The sequence below is a fragment of the Tupaia chinensis genome, unplaced genomic scaffold (assembly GCF_000334495.1).
Source record: "Tupaia chinensis unplaced genomic scaffold, TupChi_1.0 Scaffold000099_1, whole genome shotgun sequence".
Lineage (NCBI taxonomy): Eukaryota > Metazoa > Chordata > Mammalia > Scandentia > Tupaiidae > Tupaia > Tupaia belangeri.
This window is the reverse complement of record NW_006159563.1, coordinates 7,618,320-7,637,678: the sequence shown is the minus strand read 5'-3', so window position 1 is coordinate 7,637,678 and position 19,359 is coordinate 7,618,320.

The window sequence follows — 19,359 nt, the reverse complement described above, 5'->3', positions numbered from 1 at the left end:
GGATGTTTTATTAGCAGTTTTTTATAGTCAACAGCACATAGATGAGAAACTCTTTGTAGTTGGAAGCTACCTGTTGCTTTAGATAAGAGCTCCCAGCTAAGGTAGTTAATCTTTTTTGGGAGCCCTCAGGTTTGTTCATCCTGTCAGTCGCCAGTAAGGCTTTTCCTTTCTTAAAAAAACCATGGGTTTTTGTTTTATTTGCTGACTCTGTCAATTAGCGAGTTCTTCTGTTTTATCTCTGGGTGAATGTGCTGACTTTGCCTAACAGAGCTAACTTAGGCCTGTAGCTTTAACAAGAGATATTTACATAAAACTAGCCTTAAACTAACATAGTTTTCATATGCTACTGATGCTAAGTTGGCTTATACTATTTTGACCTAACATATGTTAATTTTGGCTTAGACAGACAAGTGGGGGAGTCTCAAACTTCCCGCCCTCTTCTTAGGGAACCACATTCATACAAGACCACTAATTGGCTTTATTCTAATGGTTGGGGGTTATATTTTACCCTTGCAAGGTACCATAATAACAGTAAAACTCATGGCAGAGAAATTAACTACAGGCCAGTAAAAGGACACAAAGAGAGTTAGTAAACCACTGGCCTTTTCTTGCCATTTCTTCCCAGCCCAGGCCATGGGAGACCACCTCTTTACCAGCTTGTGTTGTCGGCATGGCCCCGTCACTGAAGCTGTAGATCAATATAGGACGATTGACATCTCAGCAACATTGAGTCTTCTGACGCCAGAACTTTGTACATCTCTTTTTAGGCTTCTTAATTTTTCTCATCAGTGTTTGTAGTTTTCCATAAGAAATTTTAATGTTTTTTAATATGATTATAAATAGTATTTAAAATTTCAGTTTCCAGTTGTTTATTGCTAGTATTGTATATAAATTACAATTGTCTTTTGACTTTTGTTTATTGATTTTGTATACCGTGATTTGCTAAACTTACTTTTTAGTTTCAGTAGATGTTTTTGTAGTGTCTTTAGGATTTTTATATATGCATAATTGTATTGTCTGAAAATTAATAACACAATTGTGGTATTTTTTTTCACTTCTTCCTTTCCAATCTGTGTATCTTTTTATTTCCTTTTCTTGCTTTATTGTACTGGCTAGTGTCTTCAGTATAGAAATAGTTGATAGTGTAGAGTTGTATCTTGTTCTTGATCTTTTGGGAGAAAGCATTCCATCTTTCACTTAAAAATTTGTTTTCTTTCTTTCTTTCTTTCTTTCTTTTTTTTTAAGTTTACTATAGGGTGTGTGCACTCGCTAGAGACAGAGAGGGAGAGACAGAAAGTGAAAAAATACCCTTCAGAGAGGATGACCATACCACAGTTCCTTCTCCTCCATTCTCTTGGAATTTTGGTCATGCATGTACATGTGTCCAACATGTTTTTCAAGCCACAGGTCCAGGACTTAAACCATGCAGTTGGCCGTATTAGGTCCAGTTGCCTTAACTACAATACCACCTGGCTGGCCCCTAATCTTTCACTTTTAATCATGATGTTAACTGAAGGTATTTTGTAGATTAAAAAATCATGTGGAAAAAAATTCCTTTTCATTTATTTATCAAAAGTTCTTATCATGAATAGTGAATTTTCAAATACATTTATTTATCGAGATGATAATATTTTTCCCCTTTATTCTGTAAAAGTATTGAACTACATTGGTTGATATTTTTAATTGGGGAAAATATATGTAACATAAAACTCACCATTTAAACTATTATTTTTAATTGCCAGAAGGTATGTGAGCTGGCCAAAGAGAGAGAGAGAGAGAGAGAGAGAGAGAGAGAGAGAAAGCACCACCGGATGGGGTATGATCATGCCACAGTCTTTTCTCCTCTGTTTCTTTATCCAGTCAGGGTGTGGGGCACATTTACAGATGTACATGGTGTGTTTTTCAAGCCACCAAGGCTGACCTTCAAACCATGCAGTAGGTCGTGTGGGATCTGGCTCCTTTAAACACTCACTACAGAGCTAGCCTCTCTTTAAGTATATTAAGGTATACAACTGAGTAACATATCCATGATGTTGTACAACCATCTTCCCTGCCTAGTTCCAAGACTTTAAATTAAAAAAAAAAAAAAAAAAAACTCCAAAAGGCAATCTATGCCTATTAAGCAGTCACTCTATTCCTCCATTGTTCCAGCTTCGGGCAACCACTTGCTTTCTGTCTCTGGCTTTGCCTATTCTGGATATTTTATGTACATGGAACCATAATACGTGACCTTCATTTCTAGCTTCTCTTATTTAACATGTTTTTAAGCTTTATTCATGTTGTTTCAAGTAGCGATACTTCACGTCGTATGGATTAATAATATTGCACTGTATGACTTTGCCCCGTGTTATTTACTCATTCATTCGTTGATGGACAATTGGACTATTTCCACCTTTTGACTATTGTGAATAGTGTGCTATGAAAATGATTGTTTGAACACCTACTGTCAGTTCTTTTCAGTATATACCTAAACTTGGCATTGCTAAGTCACTTGGTAACTTATTTATTTTTTAGGAAGTGACAAACTATTTTCCCCAGTGGCTCCATGTCTTAGTTTCTTTTCTTCTTTTTTTCCTTCTGTAAAAGAATACCTGAGACTTGGTAATTTATAAAGGACAGAAATTGATTTTCTCATAGTTCTAGAGGCTGCAAAGTCCACAATCAAGACTCCTGCATCTTCGTGCTACTTCCTCCAGAGGAGAGGGAAGCGATGTCCTCACATGGGGAAAGGCACAAGTTCCAGTTTCTCTACATCATTACCAACACTTGTTAGTTTCCTTTTTTAAAAGATATTGTAGCCATCCTATTGGGTGTGAAGTGACATCTCATTGTAGTTTTAAATTACATTTTCCTAATGACTAATGATGTTAAACATCTTTTCACGTTCTTCTTGGCTACCTGTGTTTCTTCTTTGTAAAAATGTTCAAGTACTGTGTTTCTTTTTGAATTGGTTTTTGTTTCTTTTGAATTGTCTTTTTGTAGCTGAGCTGTAAGTTTTTAATATGATTTGTAAATATTTTCTCTCATTCTCATCTTTATTTTCTTTCCTTCCTTCCTTTTTTTAGTTTACTTTCCTCCCTTCCATCTTTCTTTTTCTTTCTTTTTTCAACTCGCTCTAAAGAAATAGGAAAAGACAAACAAAGGGGGGAGGAGTGAGAAAGTACTCCCCAAGGGGATGGCCATGCCACAATCCCCTCTCCTCCATTCTCCTCTCCGGCACAGGAGGACACACGCACACATATGTGCCTGGTGTGAATTTGAAGTCACTGGGTCTAAGACTTGAACCGTGGTCGACTATGTGGGAGTTTTAGCGATGTAACCATTATTCTATCTGCTGGTCCCTAGATTGTCTTTTTACTCTCTTGACAGTGTCTGTTGATGTACAAAAGGTTTGGTTTTGATGAAGTATGATTCATTTGTTTTGTTGTTGTTGTTGTTATTTGTGCCTTTGGTATTTTATTTGAGAAACTATTGCCAAATCCAAAGTCATAGATATTTGTTCCTATGTTTTCTTCTGAGTTGTAAAGATTTCACTCTTAAATTTAGGTTTTGGGAACAATGTTAGTTAATTTGTATATGATATGCACCAAGAGTCCAGCCTCAGTCTTTTGCACATTAATTGGCTTTACAGTGTGAAACTAACCTTGCATTCTTGGGATAAATACCACTTGGTCTTGGTGTCTTATCTTTACAATACATTGCTGGACTTCATTTATTAAATTTTGTTACAGATTTGTACATCTATATTAACAAATATGTATTCACACTTTTATTTGTCTGTAATGTTTACTATCAGTAGTTTTATTTTGCTTTGGTATCGGGATAATACTAGCCTTATAAATTGTGAAGGACACCCTACTGCTCAATTTTATGAAAATGTTTGTGTACGGTTGGCATTATTTCTCTGTTACAAATTTTGTAGACTCCACCAAAGAATATTTCTGGTTTTGGAGTTATCTTTGTGAGCAGGTTTTAAATATAAGGAAAGTTAGAATTCAAAGCATTTCTTTTTGAGTTTTAGTACTTTGGGTATTTCTAAGAATATGTTCATTGTATCTGAATTGTGAATTTGCTGACATAAATTTGTATTATTCCCTTCTTTTTTTATTTATTCATAATAGAGTGTATGAGAGAGAGCAAGAGAGAGAAAATGAGCTCTTCCACAGGGTCTGTTCTTGCTATCCCCTTCTTCCACTTCAATCTCTTGGGTCATGGGCAGTTGCATCTATGCTCAATGTGTTTCAGCTGATGGGGCCAGGGATTTGAACTGTGTTCACCAACTGGGAAGCAGTTTCTCCTGTCTTGCTGCTGCACCGTTCAATTCTATTATTATTCTTTTAATGGCTATAGATTCCCAATGTCAGCAATTGGTGTCTTCTATATATTTTTTTTTGTTGATGAATCTTGCTGAAAGGTTATCAGTTTTATTTGTTTATCTGCTTTTTATTTATTAATTTGTTGCCTTTACATTTGCTATGTGTTTCTTCATTCTTAGTTTGGATATAACTTGCTCTTTTTATTCTAATTTCTTTTTAAATTTTATCTTGAAGTTTATTTTATAATTTCTTATTTACATTTCAATTTTGTACATCACTGTGGGGTACTATGTCATTTTTGAAAGCATACGTGCAGTGTGTGATAATCAAATCAAGCATATTACCATATTCGTCATCTTCAACAAAGAACAATATATTGTGCGCCTTCGATTTTCGGTCTACTAGTTTTTATTGTTATTGCTAAAAATATGTATGTATAAGATTGGCAACATTTCCTTTTTATTCACTCTATTGTAGTACTTTGTTCCATAATCTCTTTTTTTTAAAAAAAGAGGTTTTTGCAAAAGGGCATGTGCACTTGTCAAAGAGACAGAGAAACAGACAGAAAGCAAGAGATCAACCCCCACCCCCTCTAGGGGGATGGCCACAGCACAATCCCTTCTCCTCTAGGGATTTTGGTCATGTACACACATGCGCCTGGTGTGAATTTCAAGCCACTGAATCCAGGACTATAACCACTGTCTGCCATTTGGGAGTCCAATGTCTTAAACATTGAGCCATCTGCTGGCCCTTCATGTGCTTTTTTTTTTTTTTTCTTTCTTTTTAACATACACTCTAGTGTCTGTTAAACATTTCTTTCCTGAGCCCTGCCTCTCTGCCCCTCATCCTCTGTGTTAGTCTCTGGTACCTACAGTTGCCCTCTCTACTTCTATGTCTTCAAGTCTTTCAATTTCAGCCATACAGTGAAGACATTCAATATACTTTAAGCAGATTGATATATGTTACTCAGAGACATAGTGTTTTTTTTTTCATAGTCTAGTTTATTTCACTTAACATTAAATCTTCTACATTCATCTAGATTGTGTCAAATGACAAAATCTCCCTGTTCTTTATGACTGAGTAATATTCCATTGTGTATATGTGCTACATTTTCTTTTCTTTACTTTTTTTAGAATTATTTATTTAATTTAATCAATTAATTAATAATTATTATTATTTTATTTGATCAGAGAGAGACAGAGAGAAAGGGAAAGTGTGAAAGCAAGCCACCAGGTCCAGGACTTGAACTGTAGTCCACCATGTGGGAGTCCAGGACCTTAAGTGTTATACCACCTGCTGGTTCCATGCTACATTTTCTTAATCCGGTCATCAATTGTGCACCTAGGTTGATTCCATGTCTTAGCTGTTGTGAATACACTGTGATAAACATGATGTGCAAGTGTTTTACAAACAGCAATATCTTGCTTTTTGGGTAAATACCAAATAAAGGGATTACTGGGTCATATGATAGTTCTACTTGTAAATTTTTGAGGAACCTCCAAGTTGTTTTCCTCTGTGGCTGTACTAATTTGCATTCCCAAGAACAGTGAATGCAGGTTCCCTTTTCTTCACCTCACCAGCACTCATTGTTCTTGTTCTGATCATAGCCCTTCTGACTGGGGTGAGATATCATTGTGATTTTCATTTTCATTTTCTTTATGATAAGAGAAAAAGGCAAAATATCCCCCAAACCCTAGCAATTCGGTTTAAAAATGGGCAATTGATCTGAACAGACAACTCTTTTTTTTTTTTTTTTTTTGGAGAGGTTTTTCACTATAGGGTGCGTGTGCTCGCCAGACAGACAGAGAGAGACAGAGAGACAGAAAGCGAGAAATCACTCCCCAGGGGGGATGGTCACGCTGCAATCCCTTCTCCTCCATTCTCCTCTCGGGATCTTGGGCACGCACGCACATGCACCTGGCGTGAGTTTTAAGCCATTGGGTCCGGGACGTGAACCGCTGTCGACTACATGGGAGTCCAGTGACATATCCATTATGCTAACTGCTGGCTCCCTGAACGGACAACTCTTAAAAAAAGACATACATATTGCTAAAAAGCATATGAGAAAATATTCAACATTCATGAAACAAATCTTGATACATTTTAAAGACTGGCATCATACACAAAATGATAGAACTATCATACAACCCAGTAATTCCTCTATTTGGCATTTGCCCAAGTGAGAAAGCAAGCTTCCAAGTCCGAGATTCGAACTGCATTTGGTCATGTGAGAGTAGAGTGCCTTAACCTCCGCGCCATCTGCTGGCCCCTTGATTCCTAATTTAAATATATTGTAGTCAGAGAACATTCTGTATATGATGCCAGTCTTTAAAATGTATTGAGAGTTGTTTTATGGATCAGCATCTGATATATCTCAGTGACTGTTCTAAGTGTATCTGAAAAATGCACACTCTGCCGTTATTAGGTAGTATCTTTGTAAATACATCATATCAGGTTGAGTAGTGGAGCTTTTCAAGTGGTTTATAAACCTACTGATTCTCTATTTGTTGTATCAATTGCTGCAGGAAGTTTCTAAGTGTAATTGTGGATTTGTCCGTTCCTCCTTTTAGTTTTATGAGTTTTTGCTTCCCTTTATATTCATTATCTATTATTGAGTACACTTACACCTATGATTGTTATGTATGGATAAGTTAATCCTTTTATTATAAGAAAATGTCCTTCATCCCATAGTCTACCTGGTTCTGAGATCTATCTTATCTGACATTAATAGTGCCACTCCAGCATTTTTATACTTGGTGTTTACATGATATTCTATCTTTTTACTGTTTTTTTTTCTTTTGTAAAGTTTGTTTATTTCTTCTATGAGTGAGAGAGAGTGAGCCGGAGAGAGACAGACTGTATCCCCAACAGGGTCTTGATACCACAGTCCACCCTCTAGCTTCAGCCAGTCCCAGATCAAGGACACACCCATCCCTAGAGTACTCACAGAGATCTCTGGATGCAAACCCAGAACTCTCCATTGGAATCAGCCTCACACAGCATTGTGTTTTTACTGCTTGCACCACTGTCTGGTTCCCTTTTACTTTTAACTAATTTAAGTAGTTTTTTTTTTTCTTTTCAAGTAAGCATATGTGCTTGCTTTAATTGGCACTTAGACTGTTTACATGTACTGTAATTAGATGTTAATTAATTTAATGGAAATATCTATATGGTAGAATGTGAGTCTATTACATTAGTATTCTTTTTTATATTTTCCTGTCTGTGTTTTATTTCTTTTTTCATCTTTACTGCATTTTTAATTACTTATTTAATTTTATTCATTATTATTATTTTAAAATTTACTTTAGAGCTTCTGTGCTTACCAGAGAGACAAAGAAAGAGAGGGAAAGTGAGAAAGCAAGCCTTTAGGTCCAGGACTCTAACTGCAGCCAGCCATGTGAAAATCCAGTGCCCTAACCACCATGCTACCTGCTGGCCCGTTTGTATTTTCTTTTAATTTGCCAGATCCATGTGCACTTGTTAGAGAGAAAGAGAAAGAGAAAAAGAGAAAGAGACAGAGAGAAAGAGAAGTACTTCCCTTGGGAAAAGGTCATGATGTAATCTCTTCTCTCTCTCTGTCTCCTTTTGGAATCTTGGGCATGCATGCATACATGCTTGGCGTGTTTCTCAAGGTGCTGGGACTGAAACTTGAACTATGTGGTCAGCTGTATGAGATCTGGCAGCCTTAAGCACCAGCCCATGGAACTGGCCCATCTCTTTTAAGATTTTGTTTTTGGGGACCAGCAGGTGGTATGTAGTTAAGGGCACTGGTCTCCCACATTGGCCTACTGCTGACCTGGCTTTCCCACTTTCTCTCTCTCCTCTTTCTCTCACTTGCGCTCTCTCTCTTTCTCTCTAGTCAAAATAAAACAAATAAATAAATAAAGTTAAATAAAAGAATTCTTTAATTTTTTTTCTTTTTGTAAGTGGTTTTCAGAAATTTTATTATATTGTTTCTTTATGACTTGCTTTTTTTTTTTTCCTGTTTGAAGTTTGTTGAATTTCTTAGATCAGTGTGTCACACTGAGGTTCTGTTTTCTTTTAACTTTTTTTCCTCTGTGTGAATAAATTTGAATAGTATTAGTGAGTGTGTCTTTTAGTTCATTGATTTTTTTTTTTTTCCCTACAGCGTCTAATCTGATTTTAGTTCCATCCAATGACTATTTCATTTGGGACTTGTAGCTTTGATTTCTATAAGTTCCTTTTTTATGTCTTCCAATTCTCTTTTCCGAATGCTTATGTTTTCTTTCAATATTTGTACAAAATAGATGTTTTAGTGTTCTTGTCTGCTAATTCTAATATTGCTGTTATTTCTGTTTCTGTTTTCTTGTGTTTAGATTATTGGTCACATTTCCCTATTTCTTGGCATATCTAGTGATTTTGATTTTATGCTAGACATTTTGAATGTTATGAACGTGGGTTTTAGGCTTCGTTATGTTCCTTCAATGAATATTGGATTTTCTTCTGGTAGATAATTAAATTAATTTGGGTTCAGTTTGATCATTTTGAAGTTCATTTTTTAACTTTTAGGGGAAAGTTTTCTGGAGTAGTCTTTTCTCTAGGACTCTCTAACCTTATAATTAAGGCATAACCTGACCAGATTCTCTACTGAATGTCCTGAGTAGTAACAAAGATTCCCTACTTCATCTGATCAGAAGTTGGATGACTCTTATTTCTGTGTGAACTCTGCAAATTGTTCAGCTTATAGCTTTCCGGTCACTGTCTGGTATGAGGAATCTTACCTTCCTCACACATGTCTTAGTATTAATACTTTCAGGTACACCCCTATATTCCTTTTCTATATGTAGCTTCTTCTTTCTGAAACTATGTCTCGTAACCTCCAGCCACTTAGGTCTCTCTGAGCTTTAATCTCAGTTTCCTCATTCAGCAAAAAAAAATTAAGTTCTGATTGGGATCATTTTCCTGCTCTGAGATAACAGGATTTGTCGTGTCAAAGCTGGGGTAGTCATAGTGTATTTCCCATCTGTTTCCTTTCTGTCACACAGATGATATGACCATGTCATGAACTACCTTTTTTCCAGTGTCTGATAATAGTTGTTTCATATGTTTTTATCTGGTTTTCTATTTGCAGCTGAAAAGAGGGTAAATTTGGGGCTGTTTCTTCATCATGTCAGAAACAAGTTCATGCTGCAAATTTTTATTTATAATGCTACATAAAAACTTGCCATTTAAAAATGCTGTTTTCTTTGAAGATGCACTCTGAGATGTTTTGCATTCTTTTTTTCTGCATTGTTCCTAGACACTTTTAAAAATGTAAAACAATAAACTATGGTTATTCTAAATAAATTTGCAAGAACTATACTGCTTTGTTTATGTTTACCACTACAGAATTGTCTGTTTTTCTATAATGTTCCTATGTCTTATTCTCCGTTTGACATATCACCACTCCAAATAGGGCTGGAATGCTGTTTTGATAGAGTACGCAGGCTCTGGACTGGCTTTCAGGTCTTTCTAGGTGAAATGTTAAGTCCCTTACAGCTGGACTGCTAAGAACGGTTGGTCATTCAAGGCTTATTTCCCACATTTCTTAATACGGGAAAGTATTTGCAGATGTGGCATCCCAACTCATTGTTATATATATTTATACTTATGTGTACATATGAAAACAGAGGATTTTAAAAAATACAATTAATGTGGAAATTGATGCCATCTGAATTGTAGTGGACTGTGAGTTTCTTACAGGAATATTTGCAATTTAGCACTGAAAAGGTTTTATATCCATAAAGATAGGCTTTGTGGCCAGACTATATCTCCCACAAAAATGTTAAGAGAAGGGAAAATCTTAAATACTAGTTTGACATCTTAATTTAACAAAAAAGAGAATTCTCATGGTAAATATCTTACTCTCACTTTATTAGTATAAAGAGTTGTTGCCTTTCCCCCTGTTTTCTCTCTTTTAAAGCTGATTTTTATATCAGTGATTTAAAAAAGATCAGATACCCTATTATCAAGGATTTGAACCTTGTCTTTTAGATCTTGGTGAGAAATTAGCCATATATTTTTTTAAAGGTCTATGTAGGGGCCAGCCCACAAGTGGCATGGTTAAGGTGGCTAGATCCCACATAGATGACTGTGTAGTTCAAATCTTGGACCCGGCAACTTGAAAAACACACCAAGCACATGTATGTGTGTGCCCCAAAATTCTGAAAGGAGGGAGAAATGGAGAAGAAGGGATTGTGGTATGCCAGTGCCCCATGGGAGGTACTTTCTCTCTCTCTCTCTCTCTCTCCTTCTCTCCCTCTCTCTCTGGTGAACAGGTGAATGCATGCCTCCTTCTGGCTGAATAAATGTCCACGTAAGATTTTTATAACCTATAAAACTTTGATGGCTCCATGCTCGGAAGAAAGCAAGTAATTACTTAGCCAGGCTAGGTGGGAGTTCAGGTTAATCATAAGTAGAAAGCAGATGTTAAGAATTCATATCCTAAGGGTAAACTCACAATAGAAGCACACAGAGACAAACCATGCAAAGAACAAGACTGCGACATAGTAAACTGCCCTCCGAATAATAGCCATCATTATTATTATTCAGCCAGTATTTTGAAAATAATTCTATCTGCTTTGTGGTCTAACACCAGACTGAATTAACATTGCTTCTCCTCTTCCACGCCCCTCCCCAACCTCTGCTTCATAGAACTTCACTTATTGCTTCTGAAAGGTAGTGTCTTCCCAGGATTGAGCCCTAGATAGTAAGAAAAAGAAAATCAAGTCCTCTAATGGAAATGGATATAGTTCTGTTGGTACATATTTAAACATTAAGTTTAAGTCTATAAGTAAACCTACTCTCTCCTAATCTCCCAACTCCTCTCCCATGTCTCAGAAAGGGCAAAGACTATTGAAAACCTGTCCTTAGGGGCCATCAGATGGTGTAGTGGTTATGTCACTGGACTCTCACATGACCGACTGCAGTTTGAGTCCTGGATCTGGTAGCTTGAAATCAGGCTGGGCTTGGGTGCATGCATGCCCAAGATCCTGGCAGGAGAATGGAGAAGGGATTGTAGTGTGGCCATACCCCTTGGGGGGTGATTTCTCACTTTCCCTCTCACTGTCTCTGTCTCTCTCTCTCCAGTGAGCACATGCATTCTAAAGCAAAAACCTCTTTAAAGAAAAAAGAAAAGAAAATCTGTTCTTAGAAGTCCCTGTTTTGGGAGGCCTGGACCCATTCCTGAAATCCACAGCTTTCTTTATAAATTGTCAGGTGATACTGTTTTGTTTGTTTCTTTGTTTGTTTGAGAGGTTTTTGCTATAGGGCGCGTGTGCTCGCCAGAAAGACAGAGAGAGACAGAGAGACAGAAAGCGAGAAATCACCCCCCAAGGGCGATGACCATGCCATAATCCCTTCTCCTCCATTCTCCTCTTGGGATCTTGGGCACGCACACACACGCGCCTGGCGTGAGTTTAAGCCACCGGGTCCGGGACTCAAACCGTGGTCGCCTACATGGGAGTCCAGCGACATAGCCATTATGCTAACTGCTGGTCCCAGGTGATACTGTTTTATGACATTCCTTTGTATAAAGAAACTTTAGGTTCAAGCACAAGTTGTATTAGGTTTCAGAAAATAAAATATTACTGGTGAGGATTTTTTCTTTTTTGGTCATTGTTCTCATTTTATAATATCTTACTTTGTGTATAGCAGTGGTTTTCAAATAGTGGGTCCCTGGGCCAATAGCTTTGGCATCACTTGGGAATAGCGAGAAATTCAGATTATCAGGCCTGGCCATCCGCATTTTAGACAGTTCCGATGTGACAGCCACTGGTGTGGAGAACCCTGGAAAGCTCTTCTGCATTTGACTTAAACTATTTCTGTCTATGCTATTAAAGCCGCCTAATATGAAGTATGAAAATATAGTCTGTCATGGCCCCAGCTGCTGTTGCCTTGGAGATGTCTAACAGTGTAACGCGGGTAGTGCCACACAACGGAGCAAATGTCAGACTTCAGGAATGAAGAGATGTTCTATCAGAACACTTCTAGAGTGCCCTTTCACAGCTCCAGCAGCCAAAGGGAGAGAATTAAGACACCAGAACCACGGAAGGAGCTAATGCAGGGCCCTCGGGCTGAGCTGCAGCCTGAAGGCACCTTGAGCTAGTTAAGAAGAAAATCCCAGGCCTGAAGGACTTCTTAAAGCAAAAGTATCAAAAGGCTGACCCGAGCAATCAGAAGCAAGACACCAGCATCCTTCTGCAGGCCTGAATCTTGAGAAGCCTAAGGGTTAGCAGGGTCTGTTATCTTGGCCACTCTAAGAAGGGTGGCCCAGTGCAAGTGGGTGAGGAAGACCTGGGCACTATTGTATCTACTTGTCCTGGCATAAAGGTCAATGATTCATTCCACTAATATTGAGCATGTCCTGGGACCAGCAGATGGTGTAATGGTTATGTCGCTGGACTCCCACGAAGATAACCACTGTTCAAGTCCCAGACCTGGCAGCTTAAAACTCATGCTGGGAGGTATGCATGTATGCCCAAAATCTGGAGAAGAGAATGGAGAATGGATTGCAGCATGGCCATCTTCTGTGGGGAGGAATTTCTTGCTTTCTGTCTCTCTGTCTCTCCGGTGAGTGCACACACCCTATAACAAAACTCTCTCTTAAAAAAATATATATATATATATATATATATATAAAGAGAGAGAGAGAGAGGAGAGAGAGAGGGAGAGAGAGCGTGAATATATACTATTTCCAGTTCTAAGTACCAGAGAGCAACAAAGAGGTCTTTTTTTATGTCACTCACATTCTAGTCATGTTCTGGGGACATTTAAGTGTCAGTGCTGGTGTTGGGTGGTTACTGTTTGATTTCCAGACTCAAGATTCTGAGTTCCAGAATCCAGGTGAAGAAGAGACAAGGCTTATTTCTGCTGGAAATGCTTCTCATTCTCACGTGCACCTTGTCTCAACTAAGGAGGACATTTTCTAACAGTTTGGGTATCACTCACTCCCTGACCCCTTGTCTTATCAAGAGATTTGTTCTTGGTAAGGCCTATGGACTTCCCCGTTTTCCTCTATCCCACAAATTCCATCTACTCAACATCCCTGTATAGGGATGACATAACCAAACAGAGCAGACTGGTGCTTAAACTACAGAAATTTGTTTTCTCTGAATTCTGGAGCCTAGAAGTCCAGGATCAAGGTACCAGCAGGCTCGGTGCCTCGTGAGGCCTCTCCTCAGCTTGCAGAAGGTGCCTCCTCTCTGCCTCCACATGGCCTTTTCTCTGTGTGCACGCAGAGACAGAGTGAGCAAGCTCTGGTGTTTCTTCCTTTTCTCATAAGGACACCACTCCTTTTGGACCAGGACTCCACCATTCTGATCTCATTTCGCCTTCAATACCTCCTTAACAGCCAACTCCAGAAACAGTCACATGGCGGTAGGGTGTCAACATGGGCATTTCGAGAGGATATAATTCAGTCTGTTATATCTCCTAGGATCCCATTCCTGAATTATTCTCACTATTCCCAAGTGAGTAGCTCCTTAATCCTCATTTCTGATTCCTTTCATCAGGCCTTCTTGAACATGCAACCAGACTCATCTCAGTAAGACAGCACTTCTAAGTTACGATCTTATTTAAAAATGTTGTGGTTCTCAATGATTAGAGCTCAACCAAACTCCTTAGTCTGACATTTGGTTTCCTGGTCACAGCCTACCTTGCCAGCTAAAATAGTATTATTCTCTTCCTCCACATCATCAGCCTTTTTTTTTTTTTTTTTTTTTTTTTGGAGAGGTTTTCGCTATAGGGCGTGTGCGCTCGCCAGACAGAGACAGACAGAGAGACAGAAAGCGAGAAATCACCCCCAGGGGGGATGGTCACACCGCAATCCCTTCTCCTCCATTCTCCTCTCGGGATCTTGGGCATGCGCCTGGCGTGAGTTTTAAGTCACCGGGTCCGGGACGCGAACCACAGTCGACTATGTGGGAGTCCAGTGACATAGCCATTATGCTAACTGCTGGTTCCCATCATCAGCCTTTTTGAATTATCTCCTTCATTGTTCTTCAAGCATTCGGCGAGTGTTCCCACCTCTATGTCTTCACGTGTGTTACTCTCTCTAGAATGCCCTCTTTTCCACGTATTCAGATATTGCTCTTTCTTCCAAGAGCCACACTTTCTCTCCTTCATGACATCTTCTGAATCACTACCACCCACAGTGATCTTTCTTTCTGGGCTTGGATTATTTTTTCAAAGCCAGTGTTAACACACTTTTCTTATGCATGTCTGTGTTCCTGCCTGAACTGCCTGAAGGTGAACACTGAGTATACACTTTTTTCATGTCCCTCATGGGTTCTGGCACAGTGGTGGTGCTCAGACAACATTCTCATTGCATGGATGGGTGGATGGAATGGAAAGAAGAATGATGTTTTCTTTGATACAGTTTTCAGAGAACCTTAGCTTAAATGTCATCTTCTCTGAGCAAACCATCGCCCTACCCCAACCTCTCTCTATAGCATCAACACATTTTAAATTCCTACATAACCTTCATCACTGCCAGAGAATGTTATTATTTGTTTGTACTTTTGATCCACTATAACTCCATAAAAATAGAGACTGCTAGGGTCAGCAGGTGGCACAGGGAAAGGCACTGGACAATTGGAATTGGAGTCCCAGACTTGGTGACCTGAAACTCACATTGGGTGCATATGCATATGTGCCCAAAATCCCAAGAGGAGAATGGAGGAGAAAGGATTGCAGCCTGGCCATCCCCCTGGAGGGTGAATTACCACTTTCTGTCTCTCTGTATCCCTGGTGAGGCACACTTCCTATTTCCTATAGCAACAATTTCTCTCAAATAATAATAATAATAATAAAAAAGACTGTTTCTTTCTCTTTAATTTTTACAACAATTTTTACCATAAGGCATGTATGCTCACTAAGACAGAGACGGGGAAAGTGAGAAATCACCCCCCACCAGGGGGATGGCCATACCACAGTCCCTTTTTCTTCCATTCTCCTCTTGGTATTTGGGACCCACACACACATGTTTGGCATGTTTTTCAAGCTGCCCTGTCTGGGCCTCAAACCATGGAGTCTACCATGTGGGACCCAGTGCCTTAGCCACTACACAAGCTGCTGACCAGAGACTATTTCTATTTTGTCCCCGGTGCATAGTCAGCATCAGGTATATGGTAGCCACTCAGTAAATGTTTGCTGAATGAATGAATGGGTGATGCTAGTACCACTCAGTGTAATGAAGTCTTCTGGAATGGATTGCTTGCCTAGTGGGATGTGCTTCTTAGAAAGCTGCACTTAAAAAAAAAAGAATTATTTATTTAATTAAATTTATTATTATTATTTTAAAATTTGCTATAGGGCACATGTACTCACGAGAGAGAGGAAGAGACAGCAAGTCACCACGTCTGGGACTTAAACTGCGGTTGACCAGCACCTCAACTACCATACCACTTACTGGCCCCAGAAACCTGAACTTTTAAAAAGGTACCCATGAGGCATTTAGGAAATTTCACACTAATTTAGAAACAAATGTGCCTTGCTTTCTACAGCACTCCTACCTTAACGAACTGCTTATTTAAAGACCACTGGGACTTACTGCATGTTCTCCAGGGCTGAGAATCTCCCTTCTCAGTCTTTGTCTCGCTCTCACACTTGGTTAGTACACATTACACAAAGTGTTCACAATCACAAAGACTACATGTTTCATCTATACATTTGTGCTTTATTGTGTACCCATGGTAGTATTCAAAATAAATACAATGATTACGCCAGATTTATTATTGTGTTGTGGTGTGTCTTGTCACTTTCTGGTGCTTATCTAATGTATGCTTTTCATATGAATAGAATTACATCATTCTAGTGTGGAATCATGTGATTGTTATTGAAAAATGCATACCCTCTGGCACCATGACACATCTGCCCTTAAGCTCCTCCCTTATTGACCAATTCACTTAATGACCTACTTGTAGGAATGGAACTCATTAAATGAGGACTGTCTGAACATTGTATATGGTTTAAGAAACTAGTGTGAATTAATGGTTTAGACACCTAAAAACTCATAACACTATAGAAGTGTATTTATGGAGCCATGCAGTCTATCCACTTAAAAAAAGACAACATTTAATCATTTGGCAAAAAAAAAAAGAAAGAAAAAATTCATTTTCAAGATAACAGATTGCTTTTCCAAATTTAGATTTTCACATGGGGCACTTGTATGAGGAAGGTAGAACCTACAGTGACTTCTACTACATAGAGGAGAAGTGTCAGGGTCTTCCATCCTCTGTCTCTCTCTTCTCCTTTCAGTTTTAACATCCTGCCTTAGGAGACACTGTCTAGTTATCTGACCTGCTCGCTGTCTTCTAATCCGCCTTTGTGTCTTTGTTCATGCTGGTCTCTTTGATTGAAAAATTCTCCTGCTCAAGGTCCATCTGACAAGTTCTCTTCTCTAGCAAGCTTTCTCCAGTCATCAAAAAACCATAAAAGGATTGGGAACCAGCAGTTAGCGTAATGGCTATGTCGCTGGAATCCCACGTAGTCGACCGCGGTTCGTGTCCCGGACCCGGTGGCTTAAAACTCACGCCGGGCGCGTGTGCGTGCGTGCCCAAGACCCCGAGAGGAGAATGGAGGAGAAGGGATTGCGGCGTGACCATCCCCCCTGGGGGGTGATTTCTCGCTTTCTGTCTCTATGTCTCTCTCTGTCTGTCTGGCGAGCGCACGCGCCCTACAGTGAAAATCTCTCAAAAAAAAATAAAAAACCATAAAAGGATTGAAGTCCCACTCACTTTTGCTTTTGCACTTATGTACTGTGCTCCATTATTTCCTGGGCGTGAGTTCCATTCCATCTCTCTGATTGCTCTATAAACTCCCTCGGCTTAGGACTGTACCTACCTTGCGTTCCATCTGTACGCCCTTTCATGCCTGCTTCTGTGAAATGTGCTTACAAGATGAGAAATGAATGTTCTGTCTCTCATAGCCTGACTGGATGGAGGAGAAATCAGAAGGCAGGCAGCAAGGGTATTCTTGGAGCCCTCTCAAGGGCTGACCCAGCCTCCCTTGGTGTTCTTGTAAATAAGAAGGACAGATCACTTCTGTACTGTGCAGACTCAGGGCCCAGCACTCAGTAGACTCCATGTTTAAGAGTTTGACCTAAGGACATCAGATGTTGGCTGAATCTCTCGCTACATCTTCTCTGGTTGCATTTCCTACAATTGGCAAGAGGAAACTGTCCTATGAGCCAAATACTCTCTTTAATTTCATTTGGTTTTTGGCAGACAGTCCAAAAACCAAAATGATCCATCCAAAAATGATGCACCTATGGTTAAAAATACAATTTATTTTTACTCTCTTAAGAGAACTGTACCTGTAAACCTACTTGGTAGAGTGATTTTACCACAAAAGTGGCTCCCTGTGTCTTTCTTGGTCTCCTTTTCTGCTCACTCTCTGTATGTCCATTCTGTGACTGCTTCCTTTATAAATGTGTGTGCATAAATTCCTGTCTCCATCTATCTCTGATTCTCTCCCTTCTTTAATTTTCCCCATATTTTACCTTCTGTCAAAGGAAAACAAATATCAGTAGAAACCCATAAAAGAAAATATAGTTAGCTTTTGTACAATCTGGAGGGGTTGGGGGGGGCAAAAATTAGGAAATATTATACTTACTAATTTACATTGTTCTTTGTACACTAAAACAGTTTTTCATTAAAAAAGAAATCTGTTAATTCTTTTCTATGTCATGTTATATACACTTATGAACCTCAACATTATACATACATTTTCCATCTTCATAATCATTCTCTGTGTGCTATACATTTTCAATGCAACATTATTTCATCTATACACATTTAAGTAGTGATATTAACATATTAGTGTAGTTTGTTGAAGCATTCCCTGCATGCTTGGCATTTGAATTATCTCCAGTTTCATTACTGTAAATGGCATTGCTACCAACATCTTTGCACAAAGTAGTGTTTTGTGCTTTTGACTTTTTCTGATGTATATTTCCAAAAAGAGTATTATTAGGTCAAAGGCATTCAGTGACTTCAAAGACTGAAAAGACAGAACATTCTATTAAACCAAACCCTTCAATTTGGGGTTATAATAGTTGAGAGAAGAGAAAGGCAAAGAAGGAAGAAATGGGAGAAAATTTGGTCATTCAACAAATACTCAAGCACTTACTATATGCTAGGCACTGTTCTAAGACTACTAGATCCATCTGTGAATAAGAAACCAAAAAAATTCTACCCTTGTAGAGCTCGCCCTTGTAGAGTGGGAAAAGATAGACAATAAACATAATAATAAGTGAGTTAATTGTATAATAAATTGGGAAGTGGTGAGTGCTATGAAACAAGAAAAATATCAGGCTAAAGGGAGTCAGGAGTGGCAGAGAGACAGTGGAGGGTGCAGTGGTTGCAGATAAATGTCATTGAGTAGGGAAGATTTGAGCAAAGATTTGAAGTGAGGAAGTTGGCCATGTAAATATGGATGGAATGGCATAACAGACAGAGAGAATAGCTCCTGGCTAATAATGTTATTATCCTGGAGAAACAGTAGGGAGGCCAGCGTGGCTGGAGAGAGAGAGGGAGAAAGGAAGAGCAGAGGGCCAGGAAATTCAGCAGGGACACATCATGGAGGGTCTTGTGGTCACTTGTAAGGACTTGAATATTTTTCTTTTTCTTTTTTTTTAAATGTATTTTTGCTATAAGGTGTGTGTGCTCGCCTGAGAGAGAAAGTGAGAAATCACTTCCCAGAAGGGATGGCCACACCATGGTCCCTTCTCTTCTATTCTCCTCTTGGGATTTTGGGCATACACACACACATGCACCCAGGGTGATTCAAACAGCCGGGTCTGAGACTTGAACTGTGGTCAGCCAACTGGGAGTACAGTGCCTTATCCACTATGCCAACCGCTGGCCTCTTTCTTTTCAATTTTTAAAATAAATTTATTTTTGTTTAACATTTTTATTTATTTTTTTCTCACACTATAAATTTGTTTTCTAGTACAATTTTTCTTTTCTTTTAATACCAGAGGGTACATGCATGTTCACTATACAAATGCATATGTGTGTGTGTGTGTGTGTGTGTATATATA